This window comes from Pleurodeles waltl, chromosome 1_2 (genome assembly GCF_031143425.1).
Source record: "Pleurodeles waltl isolate 20211129_DDA chromosome 1_2, aPleWal1.hap1.20221129, whole genome shotgun sequence".
NCBI classification, from domain to species: Eukaryota; Metazoa; Chordata; class Amphibia; order Caudata; family Salamandridae; genus Pleurodeles; species Pleurodeles waltl.
Window position 1 is genome coordinate 1,309,089,309 of NC_090437.1, and position 18,669 is coordinate 1,309,107,977.

Sequence of the window (18,669 nt, forward strand, 5' to 3'; positions counted from 1 at the left end):
TTCCTGTTGCTCCCTTGCCCAATCTCAGTTGCTTCCCTCCCATCTCCTCCTTCATTTCTGCGCCCGCCTGCAGTCATAAAAAATATTAAAGGGCCCAGCAGCTACCGGCGGGTCTGGCAGCTACCATCTGCCATCCGGGTGCCCCCCTTTGAAAAAATAACGCTTTCATGCTAGTAAAAAAAACATATTTTTTTTAGGGTTCATGGAGATAATGTGATTTACCCAGAATCTTCTTTTATTATGATTACATGATGAAAATGTAATTAGAACCCAAATATGCAGCTCCCAAGCTCAGCTCCTCCGCCACTGGACACCATCTCCGAGAGCCAGGTCCCAAGGTCGGCCACTTCCCATCTAGACAATATTGTCTTCAATTACTTGGCATCAAGGTTCAATCTGTAATCTCTGTTAAGCATTTGAAAGTTAATATGACATAATGGTCAGAGAACTGCAAATCTTTACCCATCCAAGATTTTAAAAAAGAAGGGCCATTTCTAAAAAAAAAAGAAATTGTCACCTGTATTTAAGCACTCTTGTCTACAGAGGGTTCTCCTTTACTCAACGGCACTGAATGTGGTTACACTCTGCACGTTACTTATTCTGAGCTGATGACTTTTTATTTTTGGCCTCACCGATCCAACCATCAAAATCCAATTCCTCAGAAGCAATAAATTCAAAATGTGGGCACAACAATAGACTATGGCTATGCAGCCCTGCCCCATCAAACTCTGCCACTACTACGCCAAGGTCATAGAAAACCTTGATTCTCACCCAGTCAAATCCTCCTTGGCTAGTCCAGACCACGCCATGGTCGGAGCACAACTCAACTACAAGAACATTGTACCCTTCAACCTGAGAATGTCTGCACACTACTGAAGGTCTAGGACTGCTTAACCAGAGGCTACAACTGAAGAAAAAAGAAATACTAAAAATCTCATCACCCACAAAGCTATCTCTGGCACATTACCACAACATATTAATGACAGACTCACACTTCAAAACCTGCATGAGCTTCAGTCTCACAGCTGCTGCACAATCCTTCCAGTACATAGTTTTACCCACTTGGAACTCACTCACCATCAAACACTACAAGCAATTCAACTCCACAGCAGTCAGGTACCGCATGAAGTCCTTGCGTCCCCCCAACCACAAAGAATAGACCTGAAGCCCACAGCAGTATACGACTCGGCGGTGCTAATGAGGTTTAAATACCCACAACATAGCTATTCTCAAAATGATGATGTTTGGGCTTTAGAAACATTTAGCAGTACTCTCAGATAACAGATCATATTCAGTAGTGGGACCTGTCACAAGCAAGGCATGACCACAGACCAGAGGTTTCTTGGCTCAATTGCCTCCCTCTCAGTTTTCCTCCACAGCAAAAAAGTTGTCCCGAGTTCATGCAATATCTGCCTTTGTTATAGAAAGAGGCAACTCAAGCAAAGCAGGCCTTCCTAATTTCACAAAAGTATCTCTAATATACTTCAACCAACTAATCAATCTCCACCCGTCCAGCACCAAACAATCCTTAATCATCTCTCTACCTAAATGGTTTTCAGTATGTACCCCCCAGGTGGGTCAACCAGCTAAACAGAGAGTGAAGGGCAATGAGGTCCAGCAAACACATTTATCCTAACTTCTCATGAACAGTGTGAGCCGAGGAAAAGGCAGGAACTGCTAGTAGACGCCTGCAGAAAACATTTTCAGCCGCTTGAAGTGTCTTAACCTTGGCGTAGCCCCAGACATCACTGCCACAGGTAGCCACTGAGGCAGATTTTGCCTGGTAGATCTTTAACAAGGCCCCAAATGGCTTCCTGATTATTCTTACAGAAAAGGAAAACAGGGCATCAATGGTTTTTGACAAGACTATCTTCTTTGCTTTAACCAGGGTACCCCATTTGGTTTGATCAAAAGAAACAACACCCAAGTAAGTGTAAGACTGGACCCTAAACAGACTATTATCCTGAACATGGAAGGATTTTGACTTAGGGGGTTATTACAACTTTGGAGGAGGTGTTAATCCGTCCCAAAAGTGACGGTAAAGTGACGGATATACCACCAGCCGTATTACGAGTCCATTATATCCTATGGAACTCGTAATACGGCTGGTGGTATATCCGTCACTTTACCGTCACATTTGGGACGGATTAACACCCCCTTAGTCTTTTTGGGGCCAGCACCGTCACCGGAGATTTGCTGTAATTAATAGAAAGCTCTAGATTATTCATAAATTGTACAGAACCATCAAGTCCTGTCTGAAGCCCCAAGGATGTCCTTGCCAACAAGACAGTGTGGTTAGCATACAGTGATGCAGGGATCTGGCGAGAACCTCTTCACAGGCAAAGTCGTTCACATCTAAAAGACGTCTAGTCTAAAAGAGCCAGAACAAGCCCCATCCTTAGTATAACACACTACTGCTCTCATATCTCTAAGCATTTCAGTAAGAAAACAACAATGGCCACATCCATGCCCATGTCCAAGGGAATCTGCCATAATTTGGACCAATTAACCTTGTTAAAGGCAGAGGATAAGTCCATATAAGCAATAAATAGTGACCCCGGTTTGGCTACAGTGTATTTATTGATCAACATATAGAAATTAAGACACTGATTACAAGTGCCTAAGTCTGGTTGAAAACCACACTGGAAGTCCGACAACCTAGACCCATCCTGCGCCCATTTCAAAGCCCTCTCAAGGACCACCCTGCCCATTACTTTAACAATCAAAACTATCAACGAAATAGGCCTATAACAACTGAGAAGATCCCTTCTCGTAAACAGGAATGATAATGGATTCGGACCAAGAGTGCGGCAACCCCATCCGGATAGCTAAATTAAATAATTGGTTTAAAATCAGGGCCCATAGAGTAGGTAGAGACTTCAACAAATCAGCAGGAATGCCGTCAGGGCCAAGGGCTTTACGGCTTGTCATCCCTTCAATAGCTCTCTCAACCTCTTCTACATCAAAATTAAACTACTACATGTGTTGTGTGCTACAACCATGACAGGGGGTTCAACCGTACCATCATCATACTCCGCACCATAGATACCCTCAAAGTGCTCAACCCATTTCTCTGGGGTGATATGAGAAGAAGTAGCCTGGGCTCCGTTATTGTTAAAAAGAGGACGACTGACTACCTCCCAAAGTTGGCTGCTGACTGCCTTACTGGATGCCTCCAGCAAGTCAGCCCAGGCATCCTCCCTAAATTCCCTTTTTCTTGCATTAATCGCCTGCTTATGAACACTATGTCCCATATCAATTCTACGTGGAGATTTCCATATTATTCCCAGTCTTCCATCAGAGAACGTTTTGTGTGTTAGCCTCACTGGCGGTGCCGTTATTTAGGAACAGAATATTGTTGGAAGCTTTTTGCTCATGATGGCAACATCCTAGACTTTAATCTATTGTACTATTGGTGGGGCATTCTCATCAACATCTGGGGAATTAGTGGGACATATATAACATATAATCAATGAAAAGACATGTGAATAAAATATGATACCATGTACTGGAAGTAAGCTAATAAAAAATGTAAAAAGATAACCTTCAAATCGATAATAAAAACATCGAATTATTAAATTAGCAATTATCTTAAAAAGAAACTAAAGGTAAAAAACTATTCAATCAGGTCACTTTTGTTCTACAGTACTCACTAATGAACTCTCCAGGTGCCAGGCGTCATGCAGAAATCCTGGAAACACCGACAGTACCATCTGAGAAGTATAGAATTTTAGTGGTGGAAAGGCTTTCCCGGTTGTCCGCAACCCCGCCAATCATAGGGATTTGGGCCACAGTGGTCTACGAGAGGTGAAGTGGGGACAAACGAAAAGAAAGTGCAGTTCGTCCTCGATGTCGCAAGCCCGGCAGTGTTGAGTGATAGCCGGGCTCCACCGGTCACTCAAGTAGTTCAAAAGAAGAATTCCTTATCTTAATGAGCAGAAGGAGTATCTAGGACATGCTGGGAAGATTGAGTCTAGACACTGTTCATAAATGGGAGCGGATTTCCTTGTAGTAAAGCAGCTATTTAGAGGACCGCTTGCAGATCTCATAACCACGATTCCCAGAAATGGGTCTTCTTGCTGCGTATGATCATGTTTGAGACCTCAGCTGTGATGGACTGAGGTGAGCTCCACGGGTCCGACAGGTTTAGAAAAGACAGCTGCATTTGAATGTGGGTGAAACGACCCAAAGATCCAGAGCCAACCAAGGATAGAACATTGGGCAGGGCCTCCCTAGATGCCTTCAGCTCTGAGGTGTGCCACAGTCCTGCCCAGTGTAACAGAGGTCCTACTCTGGAGTAGACCCAGCATTGGGCCAAGGTCGAGAAGCAAACGTATAGCTGGTGCACTCGGGGCTATTTCAGCAGTTTTTTTAAGGAATCGTAGCTCACAACGTGCTGCGCTTTGACCTTGCGTTTAGACACATCCGAGGCCGGATGGATCAAGTTTGTATAATATCTGAGACTGGATCCAAGTATGCGATCATATCGGAAATCAGTGCTGGATCACGCGAAGGCTGTCAGTGCCAAGAAACTTCACATGTGTGCTTGCTGTGCTGTATAAGCTTCTTAAAATTACATTTACTTGATATTCTAACGATCTACCATGCTCTGCATGTTCTAGCACTCATCAGTACTTTAGTATTCAATACTTACCCAAAACCAGTCTACATGAACTGCTAGTCAATCTAGCGATAGGCTTCCAAACATACCCCAAAGACACTTAAAAGATGACCCAGCCTACTAGATGTACAGGAGGAGTCTTCAAACCGGGGGGCTCAAGTGGTCCCAGGGGAGGCGCCGGGCTCTGGCCAAAAGAGGCATTATGCAGATAACACTGCTTTTTTTAAGCAGAAAAACATTTACTGCATTTTTTAAAAAGGTAAAACTTAACTGCAATGTTTAAATTAGATTAGACATATTTAAACATTGGCAACTTAATGGAATAATTGTGAAAATTCTGACCCCGATGATTTTATTTTCCCCACTGGGGGGGTGGGGCGCGGAATTAAAAAGTTTGAGAACCACTGCTGAAGAGCAAGACAACCCCTGGAGCACACCCCAGTGGAAAATCTAAATATTTAGGGTATAATTAAACTCAGAATGGACAAGCAGATCAATAAAGTTACTGAGGGCAGCCACTACTCGGTAAAACTGTTGAAGAAAACACAAAATAACCGAACAAATAAGAAAGTAGAGCAATCTTGCAGCACACAAAAGATTGGAACAACCACTTCACTTTGATGTGTCCAAAAAATGCACTAACAATAAACAAGCTTGATAGATCTGGCCTTGGCAATCTGTGCAAGTTTTTTTTTTTTTATGAGAAGGATATGCTACAAAAAGAAAAAGGAAAAAAGAAAATATGTGATCATCTATTCAAGACCACCTTAGCGTGCAATGAAAAAGTAAAACTTTTTTTTTTTTTTTTTACACAGATATCACTGGTTTCTTAGCAATATTTTTAAACAGCAAGCATTTCAGTTTTACCACACATTTGATTAATATTAAATAAACCACCACCCAACCAAGCAGTCAAACCCCAGACAGTTAGGATGTTTCATTTTCACACTTTATAACACACTTTAAAAAGGAGTGAAGACTAAATGAATAGCCGGTAGTTAAAGTCAATATAAAAATAACTAAATAAAACACACTTGAACAAGCTTTGCAACTGAGGAGAAAGGAACTACTTTTAGGTGGATGTGGACGATGTGCACAAGGTTTGAGCAGTCACTCCAAGTGAAGGCAGTCAATGTGCTAAGTGGGCTGACCTAGTACCCCATGTTGTACCCTGTGGTGGGAGTTAGCAAAATGTGAATGGCGGTTTACCAGACCAATGGATGAAGCCCACTGACCAAAAGTCCCTCTATATATGTATATTATGTATGTTTTTGGACAAAAGTCAATAGTTTAGTGAGGCAGCTGCCTCAAAAGCCAGACCTAAATTTAAAAAAAAACAGTGTAACCGGACCAGAATGGTATTAGAAATCACAAGTTCTCCCAGAAAGCTCTCAAGAATGCAAGGTGGGCGAAAACCGAGTCAAGAATCAAGTTCAACACTAATGTCATATTTCAGGCATTCTATGTGGTCAAAGCAATTTCTGCTTTTGAACAAGAAACAAACATTACATATTATTACAGAACTAGATGTTTAATTCCCACCAGAAAATAAAACCCTTAATTTACAAGAAGCAAACAAGAGGAGGTCAGACACTCTCAGATATAGATACCACACCGGAAGCCCCTTTCCCCTCACCAGAAGAATCAAGGCACTCGCTTAAGCATAATACAGATTACATACAGACACCTGAGCTGGCCTAGGTACTTGGACTCTGAGGGGTCACTCAGAAAGGGGGAATGACAGTGGGAATCACAAGTAACACATTTGATTTATAACCTACATACACCTAAAACACACAGGGTCCTACTGTATTCCCCAGTTTGCAATGATCCGCTCCTAGGTAAACATATAGAAAAAACTCCCTATATTAACTTATCAGACTTTGTGAAAGAAAATAATCTTCACTCTGATATCCAAACATGGCTCTCCCCAAGCCGGGTCAAAGATCCACATTATTGTGCCATGGGATAACATCATGAATACTGTGGCTTCAAATGAAGCAGTAGCCATCCTCCCATTCCTCTGCTTTTAACATAATCCATCAACCTGCATTGCCCTGAGAGTTTAAAACATAGGGAATACAAAGCACTGTCCTTCAATGAATTATTCATTCCTTGCTAACAAATCCCACAAACCAACACTCACCCTTTCATCTCCACACCTCTTTCCTCAAGTGCTGGAGTTTTCCAAGTATTCACCTTTAGCCCCCTCCTATTTATAGTCTAACTTAACCCACAAGCAGAGTTCATCTCCTCTTTCAACCTCAACTGTTACAATCATATGGGCAGTGCTTAATTTGTGCTTGTTGTTTCCGGTGCTGAGTACCGGCACTTATTTCTGAGGGCCGGGGCTTAGTTTTGGGTCTCAAGCATTTACTGCGAGCAAAAGACACGTGGGAAAGACGGAGGAAGAGAAAAAAGAAGAAGTGTCAGAAAGGGGAAAAGCACAAAGCTGCAAGAGTGAGCTGAAGGGGCAGGGAGTGGCTGTAAATGGATTGAAGAGGCCCGAGATGGCTTCAGAATTACTCTACCTCAGTATTATGTGCTCGCACTTTTAATTGAAGCAGCCGCGTGTTTAAGAGGAGAGCTTTTAGCACCGGCACCTTTTTATTTACAAATTAAGTACTGCATATGGGTGACACACAAATGACACAAACATTTGAAAATCTGTTTCCCCTGCTGAGCCATGGGCCAGTGTCTCTTAGCTGTTGCCTACTGGATGCAAACAAACTACTTCAAACTAATAACACCAAAAACTGAGATACGACTCTATGGCAAACAAACTGCACACCACCCAACCACCCATCAGCCGGCTAAATGAGCTTAGCTCACCCCCAAACGCAGTGCACCAAGTAAAGAATCCAGGGTCACTTTTGGCCTCAAACTTCCCCTTGGGCCAGACGTGATTCAAAAAGTCACCATAAAACTAACACACAAGAGACAGGACTCTATATACGTACTTCAGAGTTTCCCTCCAGGTTATTCGGAAAGTAGAGAGGATCCAGAATGCAGCTGGGAGATAACTCTGTAACTCCACCCCCAGCACTGATTCAGATGGGAGAGTTATTGATGGAAAGGGGAGAATCTCACCTTTCCAAGCTTATCACACAGTAGTGGATCACTGCTTGGGGGGTGGTCACAGAAGTACTATCCCCATGCAGGAGTGGCACCCCCAGGCACGAGCAAGTGCTTCACTCTGAAAAGGATTAGTGTTTGTGTGCCCAGGAGGTGAGTGGAAGTGCTTATCCACAAATGCCCACCTCCAAAGGGCAGAAAGCTGACTAGACAAAAGGGAACATCTCTGGGCAATAAAAAGGTATGAGGTGGCATCAGGCCAGGGCCGGCTTTAGCACTGGTGGCGCCCAGAGCAACAATGTTTGTTGGCACCCCCCACTGACCACCATCTCCATGGATTTCCTCACTACCTCCCTTCAACAGTGTCCTAAAGTCTCCATAGCAGCTATGCCTCAAATGCATTTAATTCATGTTATAGCACCAGTCATAGCAGTGTAGGGTGCCAGAGCACTTTACATCACACACACACACACACACACACACACACACACAGAAACAATCAATAATACGCTTGTGAACCAGTGTATAGGAAATGTTACATAAGAGAGAGGACTACAAGGTGTAGGAGTCATGCCATTCATACTGCTAGGCAAAATAGTTTGAGTGCTTGGTCTGGAAAAGCACAAACTCAGAATTTAAAGCGTAACACCATGATTGGGGGCTCTCCTTAATAATAAGAATTGATTTCTACCCAAATGAACCCTTTTTGGAACATTAGGATAATGAAAGACTGGGGAAAGAAATCATAAACCTCTAACCTCTACCTTGCAGTTTGCGTGCAGTTCTTTGAGCCATCGCCCCTGAGCACCTGGGCAGGTAATTCTCATCTGCATTGTCTTGGGATGAGGGCTATCACTCACTGACGCCCATGGATTAACTTTATCTTCAACCTCCTACACCAAGCTAAAGCTGGACTAAACGGAAGAAGGTAGCAGTAATTAGAAGGCGGACAGGCCTTGACAGTTCTTCATATTAATGCTGTGATGGGGCTTTGAACGGATCTGCAACCCACCCCTGAGGGTGCAGCGAAGGACACCCTGATAAAGGTCTAGTCAGTGACAGAAAGAACATTGAATGGGAAGTTCTTAGGCAAGCTTGTGCAAAGTATTTCGGAAATCTGAACCACAAAACCACCAACACTATCCAGGAGGTTTTTGTCCTCTATAATGAGTCGGGATTGCACCCGAGGTTGTAGATTCACTATAAGACTTTTCTATCCTCAGGACAGTGGGCACTCAAGAACAACTGACCATCTTAGCTCATCACTCTACAGAGTAAATAACACAGACTGTTTATGAGACCGTGACTTCAGGCTGAAAAGAGTATTAAATCGTTACAGGTCGTTACAGATGGGTACTCCTATGCACCTCTGCCAGCTGACTCAACTCGAAGGCGAGTGACAAATATTGCACCCCTGTTAACTGATCTTTTTAACAGACTGATACTGAAGGATGGTTCCATCAGGGATGAAAAGGAAGATTAGTATACCGCTACTCAAAAAACCAACTGCAGATCCTTCCAAATTAGACAACTTTTGTCCAATATTTATAGTCCTGGTGAGGGCTAAAATTGTAGGAACGCCAATCAATAAGCAGTTGGTCAGCTACGTAGAATATGATGTTTTTCAATCCTGACAAGTCTGGTTTGTGACCAGTGCATGGAAGTAAGTGAGCATTGGTGGGAGTGTGGACGACGTCCGGATGATTCTAGACGGGGCAGCAGAGGTGGTCTGATTTGCTTGGAGATCTCTGCCGCCTTCAACACAGTAGATCATACATAGCATCTGGACTGCCTGTCAGAGGTGGACATAAAAGAACTAGCCTGGAAATTGCTACTATGCCTTATGACCAACAGGACTAGGACAATCTCTGTGCCACCATCAATCTGCTTTTTGTTTCTGGGCTGTGAAGTTCTGCGGCAAACGTTGTTCAATCTGTATGCGACTCCCTCGGTCATACCCATTTAGGCATGTGACTACAGACTCTACTGCCAAGCCAACTACATGCTAATCGTTCTGAATTTAGACACCAGCAAAGACACAAAGTAGGGGTTTTTCATGACTGATGTGAGAAAACACACAAACTCAATTTAGGAAACACAGCAATAAAGAGTCTGGAAGGTTCACCGGGAATCTTGAGTCCAATTTTGTGGCTCACTGTCTTGAGTGGACCTCCCCACTCACACTGACAAGACCAGGAACCTCGGTTTAATGGACAGGGCCTTGCTCCCTCAATCATGTAAGCCCTACTGGAGTCTTGTTGTTGCAGCTACTAAGGAAACTCCTGCCCTAGTTCTCATGGGAATACAAATGGACAGTAGTTTGGGTAGTCTTTTCTGTCACACTGGACTACATCACACCTAAAAAGATTGTCTTACCTAAATATTAGCTCATTCCCTCCACTTCATCCAACTTATGTCTGACAATCTGATCTATGTCTTGCATAAAGCTTTCCACATCTCTGGTCAGATCAGCCCTTCCCTCACCTTCCTTTCGAATTCCATGTGCAAGTTAAATGTCTGTATATTTGCTATGAGGCTACACACAAGAAATACCCATGAAATGATGGATCCAAAGTCTAGTTGCTATGAACCAAACTGATCGCATATCACAAGATTAACAGGAGTTCACTAGTCTGCCGTGCAATTCAGTCTACAATGAAAACATTACAAATATAAAAACAGGAACATCAAATGTTTGCGCACATTAATGGATTTATTCCTTTACACAGCTTTGTGAAGGTTTGCACTCATCAGTGTACATTTCCACAGCCTTTTAAAGGTTGATATGCATTCATGTAGACTTATACAGCTTTAGAAAGGTTTGCACAGAGGTATGCACACAGAATGGTGGATATTTCTGCACATCTAATCAGCTTTTACCACTTCGGGATATTTTGCTGTAGTACAACGATCAGAACAGCATGAATCCTTCTGGTGCATGGCAGTGGATTGCACAGAAAACGCAAGGCAATAAATTACACCTCAAATTCAATTAAGTCCAGTGCTACGTGGACCATGTGTTATCCGAGCGACTGCAAGACAAGAACACAAATGACTTTGGGGGACGGGAGGGGGTGTGAAATAATGGAGGGGGGGGATAATGGAGAGGGGGGTGCTGGAGGAGGAAGAGCAAACCAAAGCCATTCAAGAAGGCAGGTACCGACTCCTTCCTGCCACTGAAATAGCTACCACGTCCCAGAATCAAAGACAGGGCAGACAAGGGTGAAATTTAAAATAATTTCTACATGTTATATAAACATTGCAGAGCAGTCCAGTTGGAAATAGAAGACACTAGAATCAATATTTCACTTAAACCAAATTCTAAGTTTTTGCCACTAGGTCCACAAGAACCACACATTAATTAAATCTCCAAGGTTACAGGTGACCTATATATAATAGTAGACATATGGCCTGATTTAGAACTTGGCGGACGGGTTACTCCGTCACAACGGTGACGGATATTCCGTCCGCTGAGCTATTAATCTCATTACTTCCTATGGGATTTATATTTCATAGGGATAGCTGTCATCATTGTGACAGAGTAAACCATCTGCCAAAATATAAATCAGGCCCAAAGGCATTAAAACATATTCATATAACGAGTTTAATGTGTCGAAGAGAGGCACTGAAGTGTTAAGGACACTACAAAATGATGGTAGCATTGTTATATGACAAGCCGATAAAGATGGAAACATCAGAATTGTGAACAAAATGGAGTATAACAATGAAATCAAGAGGCACGTCTTATGCTATGAGAAACTGAGTATCAACCCCATGGACTACTACGAAAGAGGTTCATTTGGAAGTGATGGAATGGAAAGAGAATGGTCTCTTAGCAGAACACAAGTATCATTTCTTAAGAGCAGAGTCACCAAGATATTCATGTATATATATTTTATCCAAAGTTCATAAAAAGGAGGGGTCATCGCCAGGTAGTCTCGTTATTTCATGGATTGGGTCCAAACAAAGGCCTAACATTCCAATGTTCTAAAACCAGATATGCTACAGAATCACCTAAAATAATAAAAAAGTCTTCCTGAAAAATTCACAACAAAGACCTTCTACATTTGTGCGGATGTAAATAAAATCTGAAAGCAGAAGCATCAATAGGAAGCTGGAAAAAGACAAGGCGAGCAGGTGAGGAAGAGATGCATTGTCACTGGATAGCCTTGCATTGTGGGTCCATTTGAAGGATTTAGGTTTTAATTTAAAATGTGGCAGAAGATTTTACATGGCAAATTTTAGTCCCTGAATTGCAGATTTTAAGGCTGGCAAATGGCTTTCAGCTGACACAGAATGTACATGTTCTATATTCTTCTCCAGCCAAATCTTCTAAATCTCTATAACTTTTGTCTTTTAATGATTAGGGTGTCTGTACCTCCATCAGATCTTGTACACAGTCACTGATAGGTTCCACTCTAGGTGTTGTTGCAATTATTTTCAGTGGTGGTGATTTAAACATTCTTTGTTTTATTTCCTTGAAACATTAAGGGGGTCATTATGACTCCAGCGGACGGCGGTAAAATGGAGAAAAGTACTGCCAACAGGCTGGCGGTACTTTTCTCCATATTATGACATTGGCGGTTTGGCTCAAGCCAAACCTTCAATGTACCACACCGTCTGCCACGGTGGTAACGGCCGCCGTGCTGGAGGCTACAGTCTCCAGCCCGGCAGCTGTCACTAGCCCGCCTGCGGGATTATGACCCCGCCTACCGCCATGGTTTTTGTGGAATTTCTTCCCTGTCACTGATAGGGGTCTTCCCAGCCCCTCCCCTGGTTTCCCCCCCACTCTCTCTCCCTCTCCCTCTCCAGACCCCCCTCCTTCATTCATGCACCTTCATTCAGACAGGCACACTCATTCTCACATTCAAGCACGCATGCAGACATCTATTCACACACACTTACATACATATAGGCACACGCATACACACAACACAACATACACGCACTCACACATCCATACATGCACAAAACACGCAACACACACCCGCATTCACGCACGCACACACACACAACACCCCCCACCCCCTCCCCTGTCAGAGCACCCGACTGACCTTTTGTGAGGGGGTCCTCCAGCAGGAGATAGCAGCAGAACACCATAAGGCCGTATCATGGGTCATGATACGGCTGGCGATAGTCTACAGCACCACCTTACCGCCATCCGCCGGCATGGCCACAGGCGGATTTCAGCCATCCTTCTGGTGGAAATCCGGCTGTGGTCATAATCTGGCTGATGGCTGGTAGCAGCGGCGACGGTCTTTTGGCAGCCGTCGCCACGGCGGTAGGTGGTATATACTGCCAATGTTATAATGAGGCCCTAAGTACCTCATCAAGTAAATGTTTAAGTTTCCTTTTTACGTCCTGTCTAGCTGTCTCTTATCGAAGACCTATTGTGGACAATACCAATACTGGTGGAGTTTAGGTTAATCCACTGCTTACCACGAGTCGGCTTTCTTGTCAGTCTCAGGGGCTTGCTTCTTATTTGATGTGTTTCTGACACACATAAAAGAAGGTAAATTGCAGGTAAGTACAACTGTTTATTTGAGAAGTTCAGTATAAGAACCGCCAGCCGTTCGAGGCGGCATCCAGAAATCAAGTGACACCCAGATTCCACTGAGGTTCTCGAAGCTCACGATGCCTGCAGAATTCCAAGGTGCAATAGCATCAGCAACAGACCATAACACTTCCTCTTCTTGTGTTTGTCCTCCTCCGCCCCCTGGAGTAGAACTTCTTTATCATCCTTTTCACTGGATGACTTGTAACCTTCCACCGCTCACATTCAGGGAACTACTTTTAGCAGTCTAGCAGAGTGCGCGTGTTTTGTTGCTTTCACCTGCATATGCTGCTTCACTCACTCCTCAAATCCCCGCCCCTGCGCGCTTTGTGCTGTACAACCCTCAAGCTGATATACTGCTTCCCACACCAATCTCAGTCCGGCCATTTTGTTTTTAGGTTTCAATCTCCACCACCCCCAAGCTAGTATGCACCCGCAACCCCTCATTGACCTCTGTTATCCTTAAATCCCTCTTCTACGGCCTGAGTTGTGTGTTTTTTTTTTAACATTCATGTCTTTGGGTGTGCCCTCGAGCCGCTATTTGCTGCTCCTTTCTTAAAATATGATTTGGTGCTAGTCTGGCTCATTTTATTTTTAATTTACTGCTCCAAGGTGGATTTTCGCCACCTTGGAACAGTAAACTGAAAAACAATGGCTGCTTGGTGATGCATACAATGCGCATGTCTACATCATCCCGCTGGTAGCAGTAGCATCACGAGGCATGTGTGCACATGCCTGATGATGCATGCATGTGGCTAGATCATCCCGCTGTTTATATGTGGATACTGTTCAGAATCAGCAAATAAGTACTTTTTTTGCTTTTTGTCAATATGAAACAGCATAGGCAAAAACCACTGGCAAAGTCAATAGGTCTTCATTAACATAGCGAAAGGCAAAACCTATTGGCTTTGCAAAGCTTGTTTGTTTCTTATATTGCATTTTTTTAAATAGATTTTTCCACTTCATCAGTCAACATTCCCATTAAATTATACATTGTTTCCTCTGGAATTTTTCTCCCATAGTTTCAATAGAACCTTCTCCCGAGAGAAAGAGATGACTTCATAGACCACTAGGAATTCATAATCCTCCATTAATTATTTTCTTATTCAATTATTGTTTTATATTTCCATAATTTGAAGGCTTCTTCTAACATAAATGTATCCAGCTACCGTACCCACTGTTAGAAATGAAAATATAATAACCAGGAATATATTACCAGAATGGACTTTAGACTGTGGGCCTCAAGCTTTAACTCCTGCATGTTATTCTGACATTAGGAACATTTTACGGAGGATTATTAATTGCGAGAAGGGTACACTATTATTTAGACTGAGATATTCCCTGGGCACCAGAGTTTACTTTACATGATGCCAGATGTTGTGTGTGCATTACTAGTGCTAGATATTCTAATTTATGTTTCACTGTGCTGATCTCTTCCACTTGTGTGGCTTCAGTACATGAAATTAGGCTCTTTCAATTTGCCCAGACACACTTTAATTGATGTGAGGCCCTCTTGAGCCCACACTGGTTCTCATTTTTAGCTTCAGTTTATATTTTACATTTTACACGTTGTAGTTGCATTGCTTTTAGCTGTGACATTTTACACACTTTGCTTGCATTTTATTATTCTAAGAATATATTGTACAAGTTGCTTGTTTTAGTTAGCCTTTTCGCCACCTGTAATCAGTACATTCTGTTCAAGGCTGGGAACACAGTTTACAATATCCTAGTGCTTGTGTTGCCTTTCAGGAGACAGCTACTAACATCCAGACATGACGCTGCATCAGAGCTGTGCCTCTAACAGTGTTGCTTTTATTATATAAATGGTGCACTGACCGGGAAGGCGCAGAGGCGCCTTCCGGCCACGACAATCCTGGGACGAATGCTGTGTTTGACGTGCAGCTCTGCTGACGTTAACCTACCAGCTTCCCGAGGGGATTGCCGGTCCCACTACTGACTGACGTCTGACGCTGTTTTCAGGTGTGGGGTAAAAGGCTAGTCCCTTATATCGAGCCAGACAAAAGGGTACATACACTATGCTCTTACTATAGTCTTAGGGTTAGGTAGGAACGTCTAGAACTTATTTACCATGGTTGGATTATTCATCGTCTTTACCATGTTCGTAATGCTGGTAACTTTGCTTTGTTTCATCTGCATAATTATCGCAGCTCATTCTCTTCATGTAAGACTATGATTGTTTCAATCAATGTTTTTAAAACTTACCTTGTATCTCTCTTGTGTTTTCGCTCGAGCATGCAAGAGTAATACTACGAAAGGGTAAGATCTGTTTCCATGACTTTCCTGAGGAGTCAGTGTCATGTCCAAGTTGCCATAATCACTTTCTACCCCGGTAGGTTTATGCGTTCGGTTGAGGCACTGTGAGCTAGCCAGAATTAGGGCCAACAGCTTCCGATGGTGTGGACAGACTTAGGCCCTCACATTCTAATGTTCTGTTGTCCTAATACGCAGTCCTATTACCTTAGTAGGAACCGTATAGCATAATAATAAATACAAGTTAAAAAAGCCTAAACCCTTCTGTAATGATATTTGTGTTTTGACCACTGACTCCATGTTGCACTACTTTGCACGTAGCTTAGCGTGTTCACCGTCACATTAGCAGGCACCAACTACAGACTCCATTTTGTATTTAGCTTAGCCTCACCGCCACGTTAAAAGCTGCAAGTATTTTTCTGTGCACAACATGTTTTCGCTCATGTTTTTATTCTACTTGTCTGCCTGTTCTTTCTCATCCAGAGCTAAGGCATAACATGGGGGAGTTAGTCTGATAAGAATGCAGTTGGATGATGTTTATGGTACGGCAGGGAACGGTTTAGTTTTGGGAGGGACACCTTGGGAACCTGGCCAGTTCCAATGTGTTACTTTCAAAGCTGACCTGAAGAAGCTCTGAATAACGAGGTGCGAGTTTTTTTTTTCTAGAAATCTCCTCTCTGGCTTGTTTAAGGTATAAAAGAGACCCAGGATTGACGGTGGGGAGATTCAGAGACTTCAATCAGGATTGAGATGTCAATGCCTGACCTCCCATGAGGGTAGACCTCTCTCTCTCCTTGCAGCTGATCTTAGGGGTCTACGGCTTGAAGTTACTGAGAGAAAGACGAAGGAGCAACTGTGCCCCATGGTGATGACTTTTTACTAATTATTTGCTTTGCATTCTGTATGAATATATATATATATATATATATATATAAATATAGGTATCTGTACCTTTGCATGTATATATTTGCTGTTTATAGCTTGAAGATTCTTTCTACATGTTTTCATGTTATTGTTGCGCACATTTTAAAGGTACACTTTCGGTTGTACTGACCTTCCTTTATGAGCCTTGCAGAGTGACTTAATAAATGTCTTCTTTAGACTAAGAGGTGCATTCCAGAGATTCTTTTCAGTGTGTGTATTTCAGCTTGGTCAGCAGTAAAGCAAAACACCTTCACAACTGGTTCATATGCTCTATTGTTACAGAACTGAATGAGGAGAAGTAATTAACGAGAGTACCTTTAAAAGTATAGTTAGTGGAATCTGTATGTTAGTTACATCACCATACGGGAAAAGGAGGGAGCGAGAACTTCCACTAACAGCCATGGTGATGGATATTTGGAGGAAGACTGAATGGTTCAAGGGCTGGAGGGGGAGACTCACAACGGCAACCCCTATGTGAGAGACGGAAGCACTAAAAGAGCTTAGGCAAATTGAGGGAAACAAACAATGGACATGCTGGGTATTTTCATAGTGGGGGATGTCTGGAAGAGAGGAGATACCCTTCCCTGAGCTACAGGTAGAATGGGGGATGTCAGGCACCCAATACCTTAGATTCCTGCAGGTGCTGCACATCCTTGGGAAACATGAGATTCTCCTCGTGGACCTACTGGAGGAGTCGCCCCCTTCAGTTCAGGGTGCTTGCCTCCCCCACATGCGCATGCCATATCATTTATACACCACACTACTGGCCCAAAGCCACTCCAGGATCTGGGTAAGCTGGAGGATAATGGTTGGCGCAAGGCCTGCCGCTACCCGTGAGGGGTGGCAGTACGGGTGGACATTCAGTTGGTGCAGCTAAAAGTGCTGCACTCAGCCTACTACACGAGGGAGAAGCTAGACAAAATGGGGCATAGCGAGTCTGACCTATGCCTGAGGGGATGTTGCCAGAGTGGTCACTTATTGAATACTATTTGGGGATGCCTACGGGTGCGGAGATCCTGGGAGTTAGCTGGAGTGGTTATATTTGAGGAAACGGAGGTGTAGATACAACTTATACTTCAATTGGTTACCGTTGGCATTCGAGGGGAGCAAACCTTGGAGAGATACACACTGCTTGTTTTGCAATAGAGCCCTAGCAGTGGCCCAGCAGGATATAGCCAGACGATGGGGAAGCCCCACCACGCACACAGTGCAGCAATGGGAAATGAATCTTGGCTGGTGAATGCGAGAGGAGAGATTGGTGTACGAAGCCCAAGGATGCCCTTGTAAGTTTGAGAAGATATGGATCCCCTGGAAGACAGAGGAGGAAAGTCACTGATGGCAGCTACCACAGGAGTAGGGTTAGGAGGGGGAAACCAATACAGCTCACACACGTGCCGTCGAGGGAGACCAACTGTGGGAATAGAAGTGGTCAGGCCATGGGATGATGAGCTCAGGCCAAAAGACCGGGGCCCCCACGGCTGGGCTAAGGCTATATACAACCAACTGTGTTCTGCACAACTGCAGAAATCATAGCGGGATAGGTATTGGTGACCTACACAGCTGCATAATGATGGACGCCTGCTGTCTGGACAATGTTCAGATTAGTGGAGTTGGGGTCGTTTTGCTTGTTTGGAGATGTCGGGGATAGTTCTGTGTCGTCATATAGATGAGAGGCATTACTGTCCGCAGTGGTGTGATGAAAAACACACTGTATGTTATTCGCTAAAACTGCCAATAAAAAGTTAGTCAAACCCAGTGGATGTCAATCATTCATCCGTGAATCATTGAAAACAAATCTAAAAAGAAATGAGACGTAATTTAGATTAATAATAATTACTAATAATAATATAGCTGCAAACAGTTATCAAAACACTAGATACGAGATGTTTATTTAGTTCATCGTTATGTGCAAAAGCAGTGAGAACACTAACGAAGTGCAAATTTAGAATTATACTTAGGTGTTGCTGTAGGAATCATACTGTATTTCATCTGCATAAACTGTATATGATTACTTAACACTGATATATTGAGGGCGATTGTAAAATAAAAAAAGACATTGAGGTATGCTATTGTATATATGATAGTTTAGGGTTAGAAACAATCACTTGCAATTGGCAATTAATTGATGTTGATGTTTCACTTCATGAGAGTGCCAGTAATCTGATGAATATGCTTTTTATGTTTATATTTTAGTGTGAATGTTCACAACCTTTGGTAAATCACT

The 18,669-nt window shown here is 43.2% G+C and overlaps 1 protein-coding gene across 1 annotated transcript in view; it reads right to left on the minus strand.

The window, feature by feature from the left end:
* The window catches only part of SFXN5 (sideroflexin 5), an 809,240-nt gene that overhangs the window by 696,644 nt on the left and 93,927 nt on the right, over positions 1–18,669 (minus strand). The window lies entirely within an intron of this gene.